This window comes from Pinus tabuliformis, chromosome 4_1 (genome assembly GCF_031772625.1).
Source record: "Pinus tabuliformis cultivar Carrire ecotype Pingquan chromosome 4_1, CPIR1, whole genome shotgun sequence".
Taxonomy (NCBI): domain Eukaryota; kingdom Viridiplantae; phylum Streptophyta; class Pinopsida; order Pinales; family Pinaceae; genus Pinus; species Pinus tabuliformis.
The window spans coordinates 881,498,493-881,519,382 of NC_142303.1; the positions used below are offsets into that span (position 1 = coordinate 881,498,493).

The window sequence follows — 20,890 nt, forward strand, 5'->3', positions numbered from 1 at the left end:
AGGCAGATTTTATCACAAACAATATCACAATTCATGAAGCAGTGTGGCTTCAAAAGCTAGAATAACATGGTCGGGTCACGTCATCCAAGACATAATGCAAAGAGGAGAAATAAAGCTCTAGTACATATCCACATATAAGAAAATTGTGGGCATACTTCAAAGACAAGCTTAGTATGATTTTGAATGAATCCTTCATTGGAAGGAAATGATGAGGTCTTTGCAAGATTGGGCAGACCATCTCCTGAAGCCATAAAAGGACTTTGGCTAGGTCATAAAAGACTTGAACCAAGGGAGATTGATACATTCACGTTTGAAGCCAGAAGGACTTGGCTAGATCATAACGGTAAATGAACCGAGGCAATTACATGGGAAATTATAGGATACACTCGCCTAAAAAGCTAGAAGGACTTGGTTGGATCATAAAGGGCTTTGACCAAAAGTTAATGACTCCAGGGCAATTATAGGATTGGACATTTTTTCTCCCCAAAAGCCAGAAGGAATTGGCTAGGTCATAAAGGACTTTGACCAGAGGAGATAGACGTAATTCACCTAAGACTCCATAAAGGAATTTGGTTGATAGTGAATAGTCTAAGGGAAAAATCTCTCCTGAGAAGTCTAAAGGACTTAGTTACAAGAAGGACTTGGCTAGGTCAAAAGGGACTTTGAACATAAGAGATTAATACATTTTCCTAAGAATCCATAAAGGACTTTGGGAAAAATCCTCAGATACTTACAATTCCCACTCCAAGATGGAGTTATCTTATAGAAATACATCAACATGGAAATACATCAACATGGAATGCTCATGAACTTTTCTTAAGGAATGATAAATTTCAGCTAAAGGAAAACCTTTTATAGCCAAGGAGAATACCTCCCTTACTAAGAGGGAGTGTTGATTTTTTTGTAGAATTGGCAGCTATTTCTTCATGCCAAGAGGCCTCCTAAGTCGACCTGGAAAAATTATGGAAATTAAAATAAAATAAATTTTATTTTTGGGTTTCATGTAGGCTCAAGAAAGGAAAATTCGGCCCCACCATGAAAGGGTGTGTCCCTTGGGGTAAATGCACCCATTTGACTTGTATATATAAATTATGTGAAACTTTATTTGATCACTCACATCATCATATATATTCTATAGAAGACACTCATGGGAGTGGAAAAAGGATGAAATTATTGAATTTTGGACTTGGTTTTTGGCATGGATTTCTAGACAATTTTTAATTGTAAATCTTGTTGAAGAATAATTTCTCCTAGAATAAAAGTTATTGGGTTTTCTCCCAAGTTTGGGTTTCTCTTTTTTGTCTCTATTATGCATGGTTGCCTCTTTATGGTCTTATTTTTTTCATTGCATTATTGTTGAAATATTCTATATAATTGCTCAATAATATCAATGGCATAAGATAAATTGTATGAAGATTATTTTGTGGAAATTATCAAATCAAATGATTAGTTTCTATTGTGTATATTGAGGAAACCTCAATAGTATGTATATTTTTCATCATTGTCGAACACAAACATATAGATAGGGCTTGAAGCACAACATTGAGTAGTATTAAACGACCTGCCATATTTAAGGATTTGAAGCTCCATATTGTTAGTATCTTCTAAACTTTCATTAACAATTTTTCCCATACACTCTAGCAAAAACAACCTTCTATTAAAGGGACATTGAGATATTTTGAAGGGATTTTGTTGATCTAAATTTCCGAGATTCTAGCAACATGTATCTGCACATTCATAGGCATATTAAAAAATAAAACATTAGATTTTATTTCATTTATTTCCATACATGAGGCTGACGAGAAAATATCCAATATTTTGTTGAAATTCCTCCCTTCCTACACCAATGGGATCCTCGACCCATTTTCTCATCAACAAATTATTGATGGGTTAAGGATAGATCTTCTCCATACAATCTGAGTCCTTTCGTTCTATTCTCAGCAGTTATTGTTTTAAAGAAAGGTCTCATCCCTTCCATAGTAAGGATAGATAGAAAGGGGGATAGAGGGCCCCCCGTTGAATCCCCCTAGTGAAATGAAAAGGTGTAGATGGTGAGCCATTAATCAGGATTAAAAAGGATGTCTAAGAAACCATATTATATGCCCATGTGATCCAAGCATTTGTGAATCCAAAATATCTTAAAATGTTGCACAAGAAGTTCTATTTCAGCTTGTCATACACCTTAGACGAGTTGAACTTAAGCATCATCCCTAGATTTTCAGTAGTTTTTAACAAATGTATTGCTTCATGTGCCACCATTATTCCATCCAAAAAAAAGTGTCCTTCAACAAACCATGTCTACTCAGGAGCAATGTGTTTAGGAAGGAAAGGCTTAAGTTGATTTTATATGATCTTGGTTATAATTTTGTATACCACATTACACAAAGTATTTAGTCTACACTCACTAAGAACCTCCACCTTCTTCTTCTTTGGAATTAGCGCCAGGAATGTAACATCCAATTATTTAAGAATGGCTTTTTTCTTTTCGAGATTCTTCCACCACCCACTAAACCTCCTCCCTTATAATCGACCAACAAGATTGGAAGAATTCAATGGTGAACCCATCTAGGCTAGAATCCTTATTAAGGGGCATCACTTTAATGGTTGATTCAACCTCCTCCTAGGTAATTTCCTGAAGAAGTGCCTCATTCTGATCAATTGATATGCATGAGGGGATGTGCCTAGTGGCTTATGCTATAGACCCTTGTATGTCCCATCTAGGTTCCGAGAGGGTGTGTTGATAATATTAAATTAATTCTTGGGATATCTCATAGTGTGTTTCAATTTTTCGACATTCTGACCCTTTCAGAGAAGAAATTTGGTTATAATTTTTGTGTTATAACATCGATTTGTGAAAGAAAGTCCAGTTTCTCTCTCTCTCCTTTAACCATTGAATCTGATACTTTTCCCTCCATAGTATTTCTTCTTGTTTTCTTTGTTCGTTTAGGGCATACATAGTCTCTGCCTTCGCCTTGATCAACTCCTTCGATTGACCATTCACTATCACTAGTAGAAAATCATGAAATTAGTGACCAAGTGACTAAAAATGTTAGTCACCACAACTTTTCCAAGTGAAATACTACCAGAAAATAAAAAATCTTAAGTGACCCAACTAAAAACGACTAGAATAAATGACTAATTTAGTCTCGGGTTAAAATATACGACTACATAATAAGTAATACAACTAAAAATAACTAACGTGAATGACTAATTTAGTTTAGGAACAAAAATATGACTACTTAAAAAGTACTACAATAATACAAATTAGTCATTTATGTTAATCATTTTAATTGTGTCACTTCAACAATCTGAATTTACAAGTGATAGTGGATTCAAAGGCTATTATAAATTGGATCGATAGACGATTAGAGTTGCATAGTTGATTAGAACCTTCAATTTTATATCCTTTGATCACATTCACAAGCAATTAAATTAAAAGGATTACAACTAAGCCAAATACATTATGAAGAATACTTGCAAAGAGAAGAAGGATAATAGTAAAACAAATTATCTTCCTCAATATCAGATTAACACCTAATTTAACATTGCAGAAAAGAAAACAACAACAACACCACCTATAAATATATTTATACTTTCTTTACTCTTTAATAATTATGAAATTTTTAAATAAATATATAAATTTATCTATAATTTCTTCCCTACATTAATTATGATGACCATTGTTGACTCCTAAAAGCCCAAAAAAAACTTCTAAAAAGGAATTTACCCCAACTAACCATAAAAGTGTATCGGTAAAGTTGCTAATCAACTATCAATTCAAGAGCAATACCTTAGTTTTCAAGAGTAATACCTTAGTTGTGTGGAAAATTTAAAAATTACTCTTTATCTTCTTCAAGCACAAAACCAAAGAGCCCTTTACCTCAACTACCCATAAAAGTGAACCGATAAAGTTGCTAATCAACTATCAATTCAAGAGTACTACGTCCTTAATTGTGTGAAAATTTTGAAAATTACTCTTTATCTTCTTCAAGCACAAACCAAAGAGAAATGCCCTACTTTGAAGATATAGTAATTTACTTTTCCACCAAGCAAAATATATGCCTAAACTACATTCAATATTGTTTTGTGTGTCTATTCATATTTTATCACACTGGTTCTTATCACTAGTTCACCAACATGGCACGCAAGTAGGCTTCATTTGCAAAAGAATTGATATTATACACCAACAATGTTGCCATAAGTTTTCTGGTTCTAGTTGCAGGGCTCAATCATCTTGATCCTAACAAGAATGCCTCAACAAAAACGTCAAAACGAAATAGGACATCATCATAGCGGAACACTCTCTGATGGTTTTCATAGATGCCCAACCTATAACAATGAGATGAATTCTATTGCCAAAGCCTGTAAGCAATGAAAGGATTATATTAAAGCCTATTGTGACATGTTGCACTCGAATTCTTATATAAGTGTTGAGAATCATATTTTTTTTACACTTTGTTTGATCCTCTCCTTAAATTATCACCTCAAAGGAAGGCTTCAATTATATCTGTGAGGTGTGAGATTGATATCCTTCTACCAAATACCAAAGTTATATTTTATATCCTAGTTAGATTTATATTTTCCCTCATTTTTCTCATTTCCTTTTGTTATATGTATGTGTGGAGATGCGAATACCTTTATTATATTTTATAGGAGGATCATGACATTGTAGGTGAGTAAGGAGGCCTAACCTTTTGATTTGTTTGCATATTATTTGATCTCTTTTGGCATATTCTAATAACATTGTTTATTATTGATGTCACATAATCATGGCCTCTTGTGCTCCTAGGAGGTTAATCATTCTTCATTCTATTACGTTAACTTGAACACTAAACACAATTGGCAATATTCTTCAAATGCATGAACATTAAACAATATTGGCAATATACTCCATCCAAGGGCCACTTTGATTTTCTTGATAAATATTAAAAATACCTTTAATTTGAAAACATAATCTAAAATGATTTTTAATTGATTAAATATTTTTAATTTTTTAATATAAAAAATGGATTAACTATTGAAAATCTAAATATTCTAAAAAAATATTGAAAATTAAATTCTTTATAAGCCCCAAGCAACTTTTAACCAAACCCAACCCAAAACAAATAAAAAAAATTTAGTATTTGCCCTAAAAAGTTAAGGAGATTTTAGTGACACTAAAAAAAAGTTGAAAATTAAATTCCTTACAAGCCCCCAGCAACTTTTAACCAAACCCAACTAAAAAAAAGTTGAAAATTAAATTCCTTACAAGCCCCCAGCAACTTTTAACCAAACCCAACCAAAAAAAATTAGTGTTTTCCCTAAAAAGTTAACTAGATTTAAGCCAAGCAAATTAAAAAAATTATTGTTTCCCTAAAAATTTAAATAGATTTTGGCGCCACTTAAGAGAGATTTAAGGCATGAGAGGTTTTTAAAAACCCTTATTTTCATGTTTGCCTTGTTTAGTTTTGATAATGCACCTCATGAGTGTCAGAAATGAGTAGAGAGACCCAGTGGAGGTGTTGTTGCAAGTAGAAGCACCTAGATGCTTTGTCCTGAAGCTCGTTCATGTCCTACAGTCACTTGTGCGGGTGAAAATTCTAGCCATGGCTTCGACACTCCAGAGGAAGCAGATTTATGCCCACGATTGGCACTGCACAGACCATAATCAAGGCCCAATTCCATGTTTCTTCAACAGTTGGTCTCGAAAACTGATCGGACTTCTTGGGAAGTATTGTAATGCTTTTTTGAGCTTCTTGGGAAGTTTGGAAATGCACCTGTGATTACAGTGGATAAGAAGAAAGGTCTGGGTGATTTCACAACGGTCCAGGATGCCATCGATGCAGTTCCATCTAATAATAAGAATCTCGTCACCATTAATGTGAAAGAAGGCACTTAGGTTAGTAATCAATGAAATAAAAATTAGAATAGTTTATTTGGAAGTGAGTTTAATTCCCAAGAGAAAATGGCATTGTCTAAAGTTTTGCAGGAGAGTATTTTTTTGGGTTAAATTTATATCTTTGTTTTTAAAAATGAGTTAATGAATTTCTGATTTTATATGTGGATTTATATGGTGATACTTTATTTGCTGAAATTTCATAGATTCCAATAATTCATGTTGAATTTTGGAAAAATTATACCAGAAAATATCTAAAAACACATAACAGATAAACTACGGCTGAGAAAATAGCTTAAAGTTTATATTAAATTTCACACAATCATTTGGGTCAAATCCAAAATATTCTTAGAACTATGCCAACAGAGAAATAAAACAAACAGAATCACAGTTATCCTGTGTATGGTTGCATTATTTTTATCTTGATTGTAGATTTTAGAAATTATATTCAACTTATAGATATTTTAGAAATTTGCAATCCAAATGAAGTTAGGTTTAGGTATAATTTTGCAAAACATTTATCAGTACTAGTGTTTATATTAAGCCTGTATTTATCATACACTAACAGGATTCACATTTCTTGAAGTGCCATATTTGAAGTTTTTCTTATGAATCAGATTGATATGGGTTGGTTTCTGAAAATGTTGAGGTGGTCTCATATCGCAAGGAGACTGTTAGAGCGGACTGATTACAACGTGTGAAGAGAAAATTTTTGAGCACCAAACTCGATGTCCAAATTGATGACTCCTTGTGCCTACTAAACAACAACAACACTACCTTCATCTCTCTGTTGGCTTTCGAGCAGGAAAACCCAGCACTTAGAGCTCGAGAACAACAAAGATAATTAAGTTCTTCCAACAGGACCTCTTGGAAAGCTCCAGGTGATGTAAAAAAAAACATCTTTAGTTTCTTAGTTTCTAGTTAATTATCTAAAATCCAACAGGAACGAAAACCTACCCCATTATACATTACCGGCTAGTTATTTCAGGTAGTGCCATTTTCCTTAAATAACAGTTTAGTGTCATTTTCTTTAAATAACAACTTCATTCACATATAATAGTTTGATGAGAATCGTTACCATCATTAATTTGACATGATCTAACATGGAACTAAGATTCATTTGTCAGCAGTTCATACATGGTAAAATTAATTAGTGGTGGTATAATGTGCCTGAATGATCAATGATTTTCACTGTTTTAGTAACGACAAGAAATGTGATTTTTTTAGTAATCATCTATGAAGAATAAAGATGTTAACTTCAGAGCCAACATACCAACTTAGTGAATTCTAACAATTGAGAGCAGGTCATAACTAAGAGAACAATAATATTAATCATGATTTCCAACTGCATTGTAGGAAGCTTTCTAGGAGGCACTCATATATACAAAAATATTCCAGACTCCTCCCTGCCTTGAAGGATATGCATTCTTTAAAGGATTTCAACACCAAGCCCTTTTGTAGAACCCAAAGATGGGCTTAAATTTGTGAAACAATTTTTCACAATAATATATGAGGTAAGAAAGTAGAAAGTGAGGCCTGCAACAAACTATCAAGTCAATATAGATTCATCTTCAAGTTCCTACTAGGTCCCTGCCTTGAATCATAGGAGATAATCAACATAGAGTAAAATGCATTAGAATAATATTCATGTTCATGCTACACCGTATACTTAGACATATATCTTGATTGCCATGTTACCAATGATCCCATTGATTAATTTTAAATGACAAAACTGCAATTGATCATAATCTTAATGGTCACCTTCTTTCAACACTATTTTATGTTTCACCTAACATATTGTTAGATATTCTACAATTTCATGCAACGATTCTGCATGCGGAATAAACTCAAAGAATCATTAAATCTTAATGCCCAGGGATACGAGTTACCTCCAGCCATTGGTGATGTTTTGATGGAGGCCACAGTCCACTTGCTTCTTCTTCAGCACTCCAGCTTCTATCCAAGCAAAAAGAAAAGAACACAAAATTCTGAAGGCACTTCCAAGCTCTGCTATCTCAGCTAGATGGTGTAAAACTGAAGGGGATTGAGAGAGGAGCTTGGGGACCAAACAGATGAACATATAGCTAAGCTTCCATCAAGCTTCTAATAGCTATGTGTTAGATGTCCACAAATCAAGGCAGAGAACTCGAATCAAAGTGATGGACCACTATAGTAGCTCCTAATAATAAATTTAGTAATTGCAGTTTCTTTTCTTAACTTAAGGAAACTACTGCAGTTGGTTTCCATAAGTTAAGGAAAGACTGCAATTCCTTAATTGTAGGCAGCAATTGTGCAAAACTTAATGGAGCTAACATTCTCCCACTTGGTCCATACTTCCAAACTTAATGTCTCAACTTAAAAACCATTGATAATCTGTATTAAGTAATAGATACATGAATCATGGCGATAAGTCCTCTAATGACGAGTATTATCTTCCATGTATTACTATGCATTTATTCTTATTATAATTTATGTGGCAACAATTTCTTAATGAATAAACCTTATGTTTATTCTTGGTCCTTCTTAAATGAATTTTCTCAAATCAACTTAAGGTGCACATGAATATGAGAAAAAACATCACAATAGTTAAGAATTTCATTAAAAATAACATTGTCCATACAATGAAAAACTACATAATGGAACCAAGTCCCATATTCAATACATGATCCTTGAATTTAAATGGTGGCATGCCCTTAGTCAAAGGATCAGCGATCATTAACTCAGTGCTGACGTGCTCAATGACCACTTTCTTTTCTTTAACACATTCCCTTATAGCTAAATACTTAATGTCGATGTGTTTATTTCGACTCCCACTTTTATTGTTTTTAGCCATAAAAACAGCAGCTGAATTATCACAATATATTCTCAATGGCTTAGATATAGAATCCATAATTCTAAGCCCAGAAATGAAATTCCTAAGCCATACACCATGTAAAGTAGCCTCAAAACAGGAGACGAACTCGGCTTCCATAGTGGAAGTGGCAGTCAAGGTCTGCTTGGCACTCCTCCATGATACAGCTCCACCGGCCAACATAAAAATGTAACCTGATGTTGATTTACGTGAATCAACACATCCAGCAAAGTCAGAATCTGAGTAGCCAATTACTTCCAAGTTGTCAGTCCGTCTATACATAAGCATGTAGTCTTTGGTTCCTTGAAGGTACCTCATAACTTTCTTTGCAGCTCTCCAGTGGTCTAAACCTGGATCACTCCGATATCGTCCCAACATTCCCACAACAAATGCAATGTCAGGTCTTGTGCAGACTTGAGCATACATTAGGCTTCTGACAGCAGAAGCATATGGAATGTTCTTCATTTGTTCCCTTTCACAGTCGTTCTTCGGGCATTGGTTCAAATTGAACCTATCACCCTTCACAATGGGAGCTACACTTGGTGAACAATCCTTCATCCGAAATCTCTCTAAAATTTTATTAATATAGGTTTCCTGGGACAGACCCAAGATGCCTCAAAATCTGTCTCTATGGATCTTAATGCCAATGACATAAGATGCCTCACCCATATCCTTCATATCAAGATTTTTAGAGAGGAATTGTTTCACCTCATGTAGCAAACCCTTATCATTGGTTGCTAGCAAAAGGTCATCCACATATAAAACAAGAAAACAAATTTTACTCCCACTAACCTTCAGGTATATACATTGATCCATAATGTTTTCTACAAAACCAAAAGAAGAAATTACATTATGGAATTTCAAATACCATTGGCGGGATGCTTGTTTTAAACCATATAATGACTTCTTGAGCTTGCAAACCAATTGCTCACCATCACTAGAGGGGAATCCTTCAGGTTGTTTCATGTAAACCTCTTCCTCTAGATCTCCATTAATTCTATCTATGGAGATATGACCTAGTCTCCGGTGCCATAATTTAGAGGAATCTTCATTAATAACACATCTTTTAGTGCCAGTGTGAACATGCATTGAATCATATGTGACATTGCTTTGTAAATTAATGCAGTAAAGACCATTAGACAAAAAATACCATTCCCAACATAATCAGATTTATAGAATAGACTGAAAGATTTTTCTGAAAAGTTTAAGGAATATCCAAAAAGTACAAGCCTTGAAACTGAAATCAAGTTTCTAGAAAAACTTGGAACATAAAAGGTCTTTTCTAACTCGAAAACAAAACCACTACTTAAAGTTAAATAACATGTTCCTATGGCTTCCACATGCGAGCCCATCTTGTTTCCTGATAAGATGCTTTGCTCACTTCCCACTTGCTTCCTTAGGTTTTGCAAACCCTGCAAGGAATTCGAAATGTGAATTGTTGATCCAGAATCAATCCACCATGTGTTAATATTAACGTTAACCATATTAGATTCATAACAAACAAACGAGATTAAATTACCTTTGTCTGCAAGCCATTTCTGAAATTTGGCGCATTCCTTCTTCATGTGTCCCTTCTTCTTACAAAAAAAACACTTGGAAACCTTCTTGATATCGGCTTGGGGAGGTACTTTACCTTTCCCTTTCCGATTGGCTTGAGATTTGCCCTTTCCACGCGTTGCCAGCATTGCACTCTCTCCCAGTTCCATCACCAGTCTCTCTTCCTCTTGAACACACATGGTCATGAGTTCATTAATTGACCATTTATCCTTATGTGTGTTGTATGAGATTTTGAAAGGTCCATATTGGTGCGGAAGGGTGTTCAGGATGTAGTGCACTAGGAAGGACTCCGATATTTCAACCTCGAGTTTCTTCAATTGAGCCACAGTGTCCCTCATCTTCATGATGTGCTCGCGCACACCTTTCACACTGGTGAGTCTTAGGGATGAGAACTTCATGATTAGGGTGCTTGCTAATGCCTTGTCTGAAGAGACGAATTTTTCATCAATGGCCTTCAACAAGTCTCGAACCTTATCATGCTGATCAACGGAACCTCGAATACCAGCTGAAATTTTGGTCTTAATGAACATCATGCTTAGACGATTGGATCGTTCTCATCGTTCATAAAGCATGATGTCCGCTGCAGTGCTGGTATTAGTGAGTGCCGATGGTTCATCTTTCCTGATAGCATAATCTATGTCCATCCACCCTAGATGAAGGAGAATCCTCTCCTTCCAAATCTTGTAGTTATCTCCCTTAAGTTCGGGAATGTCACAACGAATTTGAGAGAAATCTGCAGGTTGTACTACTGCATCAAAATAAAGAATCACATGCTTATGTTAAAATTGAGGCTTAATAAACTTTCATGTTTTACCAATGTAAATCATGCTAAAAAGAATTGAATCAAATGACATAAAAATTGCCTGTGGGCTAAATTTTTAATTCAAACAGATTCAATAAAACTTTATGATAAAACTTATTAATTCATAACTCCTGTGGGTAGGTTATGAAATTTTATCCTAATTAATCACATAAATATAATAAAGATTCCTGTGGGATAAAATTCATTATATTCAGTGTAAATCATGCTAAAAAAGAATTGAATCAAATGACATAAAAATTGTCTGTGGGCTAAATTTTTAATTCAAACAGATTCAATAAAACTTTATGATAAAACTTATTAATTCATAACTCCTGTGGGTAGGTTATGAAATTTTATCCTAATTAATTACATAAATATAATAAAGATTCCTGTGGGATAAAATTTATTATATTCAGTGTAATTAATTACAATTTAATGTCTAAATAATCTTTATGTGATCTTATCAAACAAAATATATAATTTTATTTAATTAAAGATGCTGTGGCTATTCTCTAATTAATTAAAATTATATGGATCACTAGACATTATTTTGCTGCATAAACAAAACTTAACCAAAGAGAAAAATAATGTTTACTGAAAAGTGTAAGTCAAAATGACATTTTAATAAACTCCATATAACTGTAATATTTTTCCAGCAAAATCAAAATTAAGGTTAAAGCAGTCACCATTACCGAAAATGACTACAAATTGATTGTTCAATTTATAAACTTAACCCAGAGATTGACTGAAGCAGCGTTGATCTACTTTGCACTTGCATAGCAAATGCAGTTCGAAGGCTAGCTGGCTTGACTTCAGGCTCCGTCCTTAAGTTTATAAAACAACAAAAATTGACCAGCAAACAAGCTATTTTGGTCACAAGATAAATAAAATTAAATTTACATTCCTTAGTCTAACTGTCCCATAATTTATTTAAGACTAATTCTTAAATTAATTACAAAATGGGCTCTAAAAAGTTATAAATTATTTCTTTAAATAATTTGCAAAAACTGCAAATTTGAAATAATTTGAAACAAAAGACTAAACCATTTCAAATATTGAAATATTGAAATATTTAAGAATGCATAAACTATTTCCTTTAACATGACTCATATCAAAAAGAATAGACTTCACAAACATTTCATGTTCATACCCGAGACTTTGGTGAAAGCCTTCATGTCATGTGCATGTTCTTGAATGAATCAGGTCATATATTGACCTTGCCATTTACTTTAAATATACATTTATAAAATCATCTATGATGCAAGCAAAAAGTAAATTTTACAATAAATATGTAATAAAAATTATAAAATTTATTTTGCATTGTTGATTTTATATAGTTATCCAAATTAACTATATAAATAAAAATATATATAACCAAAACAAAGAAACATAATCAAAAAATATATACCATGCCACGTATTTGGTTAACGTTGGATTTTGTTTTACATGGTATTACCCTTTGATCATATACCATAACGGCTAGTGTTATTCAAAAGCAAAAACTCAAAAATAAAACACAAAGACAGGCATTTCTGCCCCCATATAAGTTTTTGATTGAAACCTTAGTGGTAAACCTATATTATATTCAATTTTCACTTATAACTCTTTACCAATATCATTTTTGATTGAAACCTTAGTGGTAAAGGTATATTATATTCAATTTTCACTTATAACGATGTGTGTTTTATGATAAACATAATAATGGTTGCATCGGACAGGTAACAATTTACCATACCATATAGTCACAATACCATATAAATTTCAAACAGAAAACGTGGAATACAAATTTAAGCAGACGGAAGAACGAAAAGGGACAAAACAATAAAATTTCTGTTGATCGACATTTCCACGGTGGGATGCATAGTTCATATATATAATGCAATGAATAATGTCCTAAATTGCATAGACCACCTCTCTGCTCCACTTTCCGTGATTGAAATTGATTTCGGGATCTCAGATTAAATAGTCAATTAAATTACCATGAACACGAACAAGCTTTCCGAGCTTTGGATTTTCATAACTGACTTCATGCGGATGGCAGATTCCCACATCCAATCATTACGAAGCAAACTCAAAATTAATAGTTAACTTTACTTCATACATTTTGGAGATGCAGTGAAGAATATGCCTGACAATAACAATGAGCATTCCACACCTTTCTGAATTTACTTTCGATAGTCAATGGCAGTGCCCATAATTTTAAAATTAAACAATAATAATGTCACAAACAAAACAATCTTAAATCAATAGTATACTATGGCGGATTAATATTTAGCTCAGTTGCATAGCACAGGTTGCATGTTCAAACCCCATCCCATGCCCTCACTTCTTTAAAAAATAATCGCAATGAGTGCAAATACGTTCAGGTTTCAACTCTCGCAGAGTTGATCGATCTCACAAGAAGCATAAGTTATTTTCTAAATATTCCAAACTTAACCCAGCCTATTACACAACAAAGCAATCGCATACCGAAAAGAGGGAAATAAAATCTGAAGTTAACGCAAGTGAATTCAGCTTGCACAGAATTAAAAGACCCATCAACAGAAAGATCCAACACACCCGTTATCGGCTTTGAATAAAACTCTATACCATTTCCAATTAAAAAACTCTCCCTTTATGATTTTCAACCTTAAAACATATAACAAAATAAAAAGAGAATTTTAAAATTTTAAAACAGAAACGAAAGGTAATTCCAAAAACCAAAGTCATATGCCATTTGGCTTGGGAGCGCATGCAGCTTGGCTTGGGAGCGCATGCAGCTCGACTGTGGCGCCCTTGAGGTGCACAGAAAGACAAAAGGGCGGCGAGAGCACACCAAGGTAGAGGTAATAGAGGCTCTGATACCAAATGTTAGATATTCTACAATTTCATGCAACGATTCTGCATGCGGAATAAACTCAAAGAATCATTAAATCTTAATGCCCAGGGATACGAGTTACCTCCAGCCATTGGTGATGTTTTGATGGAGGCCACAGTCCACTTGCTTCTTCTTCAGCACTCCAGCTTCTATCCAAGCAAAAAGAAAAGAACACAAAATTCTGAAGGCACTTCCAAGCTCTGCTATCTCAGCTAGATGGTGTAAAACTGAAGGGGATTGAGAGAGGAGCTTGGGGACCAAACAGATGAACATATAGCTAAGCTTCCATCAAGCTTCTAATAGCTATGTGTTAGATGTCCACAAATCAAGGCAGAGAACTCGAATCAAAGTGATGGACCACTATAGTAGCTCCTAATAATAAATTTAGTAATTGCAGTTTCTTTTCTTAACTTAAGGAAACTACTACAGTTGGTTTCCATAAGTTAAGGAAAGACTGCAATTCCTTAATTGTAGGCAGCAATTGTGCAAAACTTAATGGAGCTAACACATATCCCTAGTTCACTGGAAAGGTTTATAGAGTGCTAAGTCGTCCACCAGGGATCTGCCACATAGAATAGCATATCAAATAGCAATGATGCCAGCAGCAAGTCTCAAACAACTCTGACAGAATAGACACCTATCAGCCTTGGCACCTAAGCCAAAGGAAGTCCCTGTTGTGCAGTTCAGGCCCAATCTTGAGGTGTGTTTCTTGAAGCCACTTCAACAAAAAGAACTTTATATTCCAGGAAGGTTTCCGGTGCAATTTAAGAAAAAGTACTGGCTAGATAGTCCCTTGGTCTCGGCTCTTTGGCTTCGAGCCACTGCAAAATACAATTGCAGCGAGCCAATAGATTTTAAAGTAAATGTACTAGCTAGATAGTCTCTTGGTCTTGGCTCTTTGGCTTTGAGCCACTGTAAGATACAATTGCACCGAGCCAATAGATTTTAAATTAAATGGACTTTACTATGTAATAAAATATGTGAAAGGAATGAAGATGACATTGACCACGGTGCTCGGGTTTGGGGTTAAATTATCAGCATAGATCCATCTTAAATACAGATTTAACATGAGCCTGGAGAGATCAAATTTCTTCACATAAAAACTTCTTTAAAGTGCAAAATTTCATTATTTAAATTGTATTTTTAAATGCTAAATAGAGTATATATAAGACCAAATATAGGTTTTAACCATAAAAACTTGATTTTTTATAGGTTTTACAGGAATGAAAACCTACCTCATTAAGAATCACCAGTTGGTTATTCCAGATAAAGCCACTTTCTTTAAATAACAGCCTACATTCACATACAGTAGTCAATGATAACTATTACCATTGTTAATTTGACAATGAAATTATAACATTATTCAAATTTCATTTGAATAAATTTAAGAAAAAACAAAAATAACATTTTAAATAAAAGATAATAAAAAAACATATTGCTCTGAAGTAAAAACAAATTCATAATATAGATGAAGGATTTTTCTCTTTCATGAAGAACAACCACCATTGCAATGCACAAGAATTCATAAGAGTTGGATCTGATATTCCCTTACTAGTCACTTGAGTACAAAGAATGTGAAACAAGGCTCTATGAGCACAGAAGAATATTAGCAATGTGTTCCTAACTTTATTTGTCCTAAAACTTATGAAACTTTTGGTTGGAAATATGTTTCTACTAGATGTCCCGAGGTGGGAGTAAAAGAAACATACTCTTTAATTCTTTAAGAAAAAAGCCTCAAAGCAAGCCTCCTCTCAAATTTGGGTTGTTTTCACATAATAAAGCTCCAAAGACAGTCAATGAAACTTCGTGGCATCAATGTTGAGTGGCCAAGATGACCTATCTCTTAGGCCTTTTTGATACATTTATATTTCTTGGGTTTCCTTGAGCTCTTCTGAAAATGTAACCCTACAACCTCGAAATCAAAGGAAGGGACTCTGCCTTTCACCAACAAAACTAAAAACATAGAAACTATTCTTTCTTTAAACTACAATATTACATTGGGTTTCAAACTCATTTCTACCCTTGGTTTGTGGGTTTGCAACAATTCCCTTACTAGTCACTTGAGTACAAAGAACGTGAAACGAGGCTTTATGAACACAGAATAATATTAACAATTTGTTCATAGCTATGTTTGTCCTAAAACTTATGAAAAATTTGGTTGTAAATCTATTTCTGCTAAATGTCCCAAGGTGGGAGTAAAAGAAAAATACTCTGTAATTTTTTAAGAAAAAGGCCTCAAAGCAAGCCTCCTCTCAAATTTGGGTTGTTTTCACATAATAAAGCTCCAAAGACAGTCAATGACAATCTGTGGCATCAATGTTGAGTGGCCAAGATGACCTATCTCTTAGGCCTTTTTGATACACTTACATTGCTTGGGTTTCCTTGAGCTCTTTGAGAATGTAACCCTACAACCTCGAAATCAAAGGAAGGGACTCTGCCTTTCACCAACAAAACTAAAAACATAGAAACTATTCTTTCTTTAAACTACAATATTACATTGGGTTTCAAACTCATTTCTACCCTTGGTTTGTGGGTTTGCAACAACATACCTTGAAAACATTACTCCCCCTATCCTCTTCAAACCAGGAGATTAAGGTTTGCATATGTGTGGGATAAAAGTCATAAATCTTTGCATGAGGCAAACCACTTAGGGAATTAACAATCCTTGAAAGGATCACCACAAGGATTTTTCACCCCTTCACCTGGCCCATGCGCCTCAAGCCTTGATCATTGAAATCCTGAGCCAACTCTCCAAAAAGAGTTACAGTAACATCCTTCGAATGAGACCATAGCTAATAAAACCTACCGAAGTCCAATGTGTCTCTCAATCTACCAATCCCCAAGCTAGACCAGATTTGTTATCCCTCGGTCAGGTATACTGAATAATCCATTTCATTCTCCTTCGTACCCATTCTCCAATCCTCGTTGACCCTTCTTGACACCTTCATGATCAATGATCAATGTCGAAAAACCATAGTTTCCCCTCACGAAAAACCCATCACTCTCTTATTTATCAGTACTAGCGTTTATATTAAACCTGTATTTGTCATACACTGACATGATTCACATTTCTTGAAGTGCCATATTTGAAGTTTCGCTTATGAACCAGATTGATATGGATTGGTTTCTGAAAATGTTGAGGTGGTCTCTTATTGCAAGGAGACTGTCAAGGCAGACTGACAATGTGTGAAGAGAAAATTGTTGAGCACGAGACTCGATGTCCAAATTGACGACTCCCTACGTTTGCCACACAACAGCAACACTACATTTATCTCTCCATTGGCTTTCGAACAAGAAAACGCTTCACTTAGATGTCGAGAACAACAAAGCTAACTAAGTTCTTCCAACAGGACCGCTTGGAAAGCTCTAGGTGATGTAAAACTGTTTTTCTATAGTTTCTTAGTTTCTATTTAATGATCCAAAATCTAAATACAAAACCTACCCCATTATAAATTACCAACTAATTATTTTAGGTAATGTAATTTTCCTTAAATAACAATTTAGTGTCATTTTCTTTAAATAACAGCTTACATTCACATATAATAGTTTGGTGAGAACTGTTACCATCATTAATTTGACAACTAAATTACCATCATAGATCCATCTTAAATACAGATTTAACATAAGCCTAGAGAGATCAAATTTCTTCATGTACAAACTTCTTTAAAGTGCAAAATTTCATTATTTAAAATGTATTTTTAAATGCTAAATAGAGTATTTATAAGACTAAATATATGTTTTAACCATAAAAACTTATTTTTTATAAGCTTTACATGAATGAAAAACTACCTCATTAAGAATCACCAGTTGGTTATTCCAGATAAAGCCACTTTCTTTAAATAACAACTTACATTCACATATAGGAGTCAATGATAACTATTACCATTGTTAATTTGACAACAAAATTATAACACTATTCAAATTTCATTTGAATAAATTTAAGAAAAATCAAAAATAACATTTTAAATAAAAGATAATTAAAAAACATATTGTTTTGAAGTACAAACTCTGAAGTACAAACAAATTCATAATAAAGATGAAGGGTTTTTCTCTTTCATGAAGAATAACCACCATTGCAATGCACAAGAATTCATAAGAGTTGGGTATGATATTCCCTTACTAGTCACTTGAGTACAAAGAACGTGAAACAAGACTCTATGAGCACAGAAGAATATTAACAATTTGTTCCTAACTCTGTTTGTCCTAAAACTTATGAAAATTTTGGTTGTAAATCTGTTTCTGCTAAATGTCCTGAGGTGGGAGTAAAAGAAAAATGCTCTGTAATTTTTTAAGAAAAAATCCGCAAAGAAAGCCTCCTCTCAAATTTGGGTCTCGAAAACTATTCGGGCTTCTAGCAAAGTTTGGCAATACACGTGTGACTATAGTGGATAAGAAGAAAGGTCTGGGTGATTCCACAACAGTCCAGGATGCCATCAATGTAGTTCCATCGAATAATAAGAATCATATCACCATTAATGTGAAAGCAGGCACTTAGTCTAGTAATCAATGAAAGAAAAATTAGAATAGCTTATTTGGAAGTGAGTTTAATTCCCCGAAGAAAATGGCATTGTCTAAAGTTTTGGGGGAGTAATTTTTTTGGGTTAAATTTATATTTTGTCTTTAAAAATGAATTAATGAATTTTTGATTTTATAGGGAGATACTTTATTTGCTGAGAGTTCACAGCATACACTTATGATTCCAATAATTCATGTTGAATTCTGGACAAATTATACCAGAAAATATGCCCAAAACACATAACAAATAACAGATAAACTACAGCTGAGAAAATAGCTGAAAGTTTATATTAAATTTCACACCGTCATCTGGGTTGAATCCAAAATATTCTTAGAACTATGCCGGTAGAGAAATAAAAGAATCAGAATCACAACTATCCTTGTGTATGGTTGCATTATTTTTATCTTGATTGTAGATTTTAGAAATTGTATTCAACTTATAGATATTTCAGAAATTTACAATCCAAATGAAGTTAGGTTTAGGTATAATTTTGCAAAACATTTTGTCATACCATTTGTCATGGAATGTTTTCTGTCTTCTGAAAATCAATATGATATTTGATGAAATCAAAGGAGTAAATACTGTCGAGATAGGAAGCTTTTATGATGGTTCATTATTTTATGTATCGCGCAGGGAGAAGGTGACTATTCCTAAGGAGAAGCCCTTCATAACTCTCAGGGGCTCGGGTGCCAAAAACACCGTCATCACATGGAATGCGAACGCGAAATCGAGTGGTGGGACATATGACTCGGGAACGGTGACAGTGCTCGCTTCATATTTTAGAGCAAGAGATATCACAATCGAGGTTAGTTATTTTAATTGCCTATTATAATCATAGAAAATCATGAGATGAGTTTACCTTAAAAAAATAGAGTTGTGCAGAATTCATATGGTCCAGGTGATGAGAGTGCGGACGATCAAGCTGTGGCATTGAGGGTTTCGGGAGATCGTTGTGCATTTTACAATTGCAGATTTCTGGGGTATCAGGACACCTTGTTAGACGACAGTGGGAGGCATTATTTTCAAAACTGTTACATTGAGGGTGTTGTCGACTTTGTATGTGGCAATGGAAAATCTCTCTATCAGGCAATGGAAAATCTCGCTTTCGATTTATTTTTTGTTTCTGTTTCAATATTACTCGGCGATGATAGATACTAATACACAAATTTTGGTTTGTTGACCACAGAAATGTCAACTACATGCCATTCCTAAACTTCATGGTGCATTTATGACTTAGAAGAGAATGTCTACGTCGGAAGACTCAGGCTTTGTCTTTTTGAATTGCAAGTTGACGGGTAAAGGAAAAATGCATCTAGGCAAGCCATAGGGACCTTTGCGTTTAGAGGTAGGAGGACAAGATAATCAACTGATGTTTATTGCAAATGATTTCAAGGAAGTTGTTTATTGTGTACTAGACACAACCTTCGATGGTACTGCTCTCCACTTATGCATGTTCTCCTCTAATTTGAAATGTTCTTTATGCTGACTTCCAGAATGTTTATAACAATTACATGGTTGGGATTTAATTTCTAGTAAGTATAATGTTGAATAGGCTAATTTTGATTTGTTTTTTCTGTTATCTTCAAATTGGTCATTAAATATGGAGCCTATTAAATACATTAATTTTGTAATGGTACAAACTTCTATTGTGGCCTCTAGTTAGGGCCTCTCATTAAGGGATTATCATTGCATGAATGATCGAGTGCCTTGATTAGTAGTAGCTCACACATTGTCTCTCTCGTCTATGCAGTTGTGTGCTCCCCGATCTCAGGCTTGATCAAACTAAGAAAATCAAGGGGCAAGTGTTAGTGATTCAATCCTCCCGTAGTAGTATTCAGGCCTCTATTCAAGGCCTCTCTCTCTCTATTGGTTCCAGAAGGCGTAATGGGAATATAATCAATTGAGTAGTAGTGATCCTTCCTCATGCAATTTGGGTTGTCTATTTCAGGGTTGGTTTTTTCTCTCATTGTCATAAAAAACAGGGGTAATTTTAACCTCTCTTTCTCATCAACATGTCCTTGGCGAAGTGAATCAATTGATGTGCACCTAAGCCACTAGCGTAATAATAACCAACCCATTATAAACCTCACTATATCAATCCACCACCTTTGCAACACCTCTGGTCAATTATATAGGACTTATACTAGAAAGTAGGATCATAACCCTCTAGCTATTAGTGAACCTCACACTAGTACTACTTCATTCGTGGTGCCGCCCTTCACTTCTACTGATCATTCATCAGAAGCCTCTAACCTTGAAACTTTAGGAGCCATTAAATAGAAGCCTTACAGGGCCACTCCCCACCTATTTGTAAAGCCTCGAAGCTAGCCAGTCGGAAATCCCAGTTGTACTAAAGAATAAACATCTTGAAATAGAAATATTCCAGAATAAAATAATTTCTTTAGTTTCCTGATGGATTCCTTGTGTACTTC

General features: G+C 34.3%; 1 pseudogene; it reads left to right on the forward strand.

Moving 5' to 3' along the window:
* The first annotated feature begins 19,008 nt into the window (after positions 1-19,008).
* LOC149179002 (putative pectinesterase 15 pseudogene) lies at positions 19,009-19,616 on the forward strand (annotated as a pseudogene).
* Positions 19,617-20,890: the final 1,274 nt, after the last annotated feature.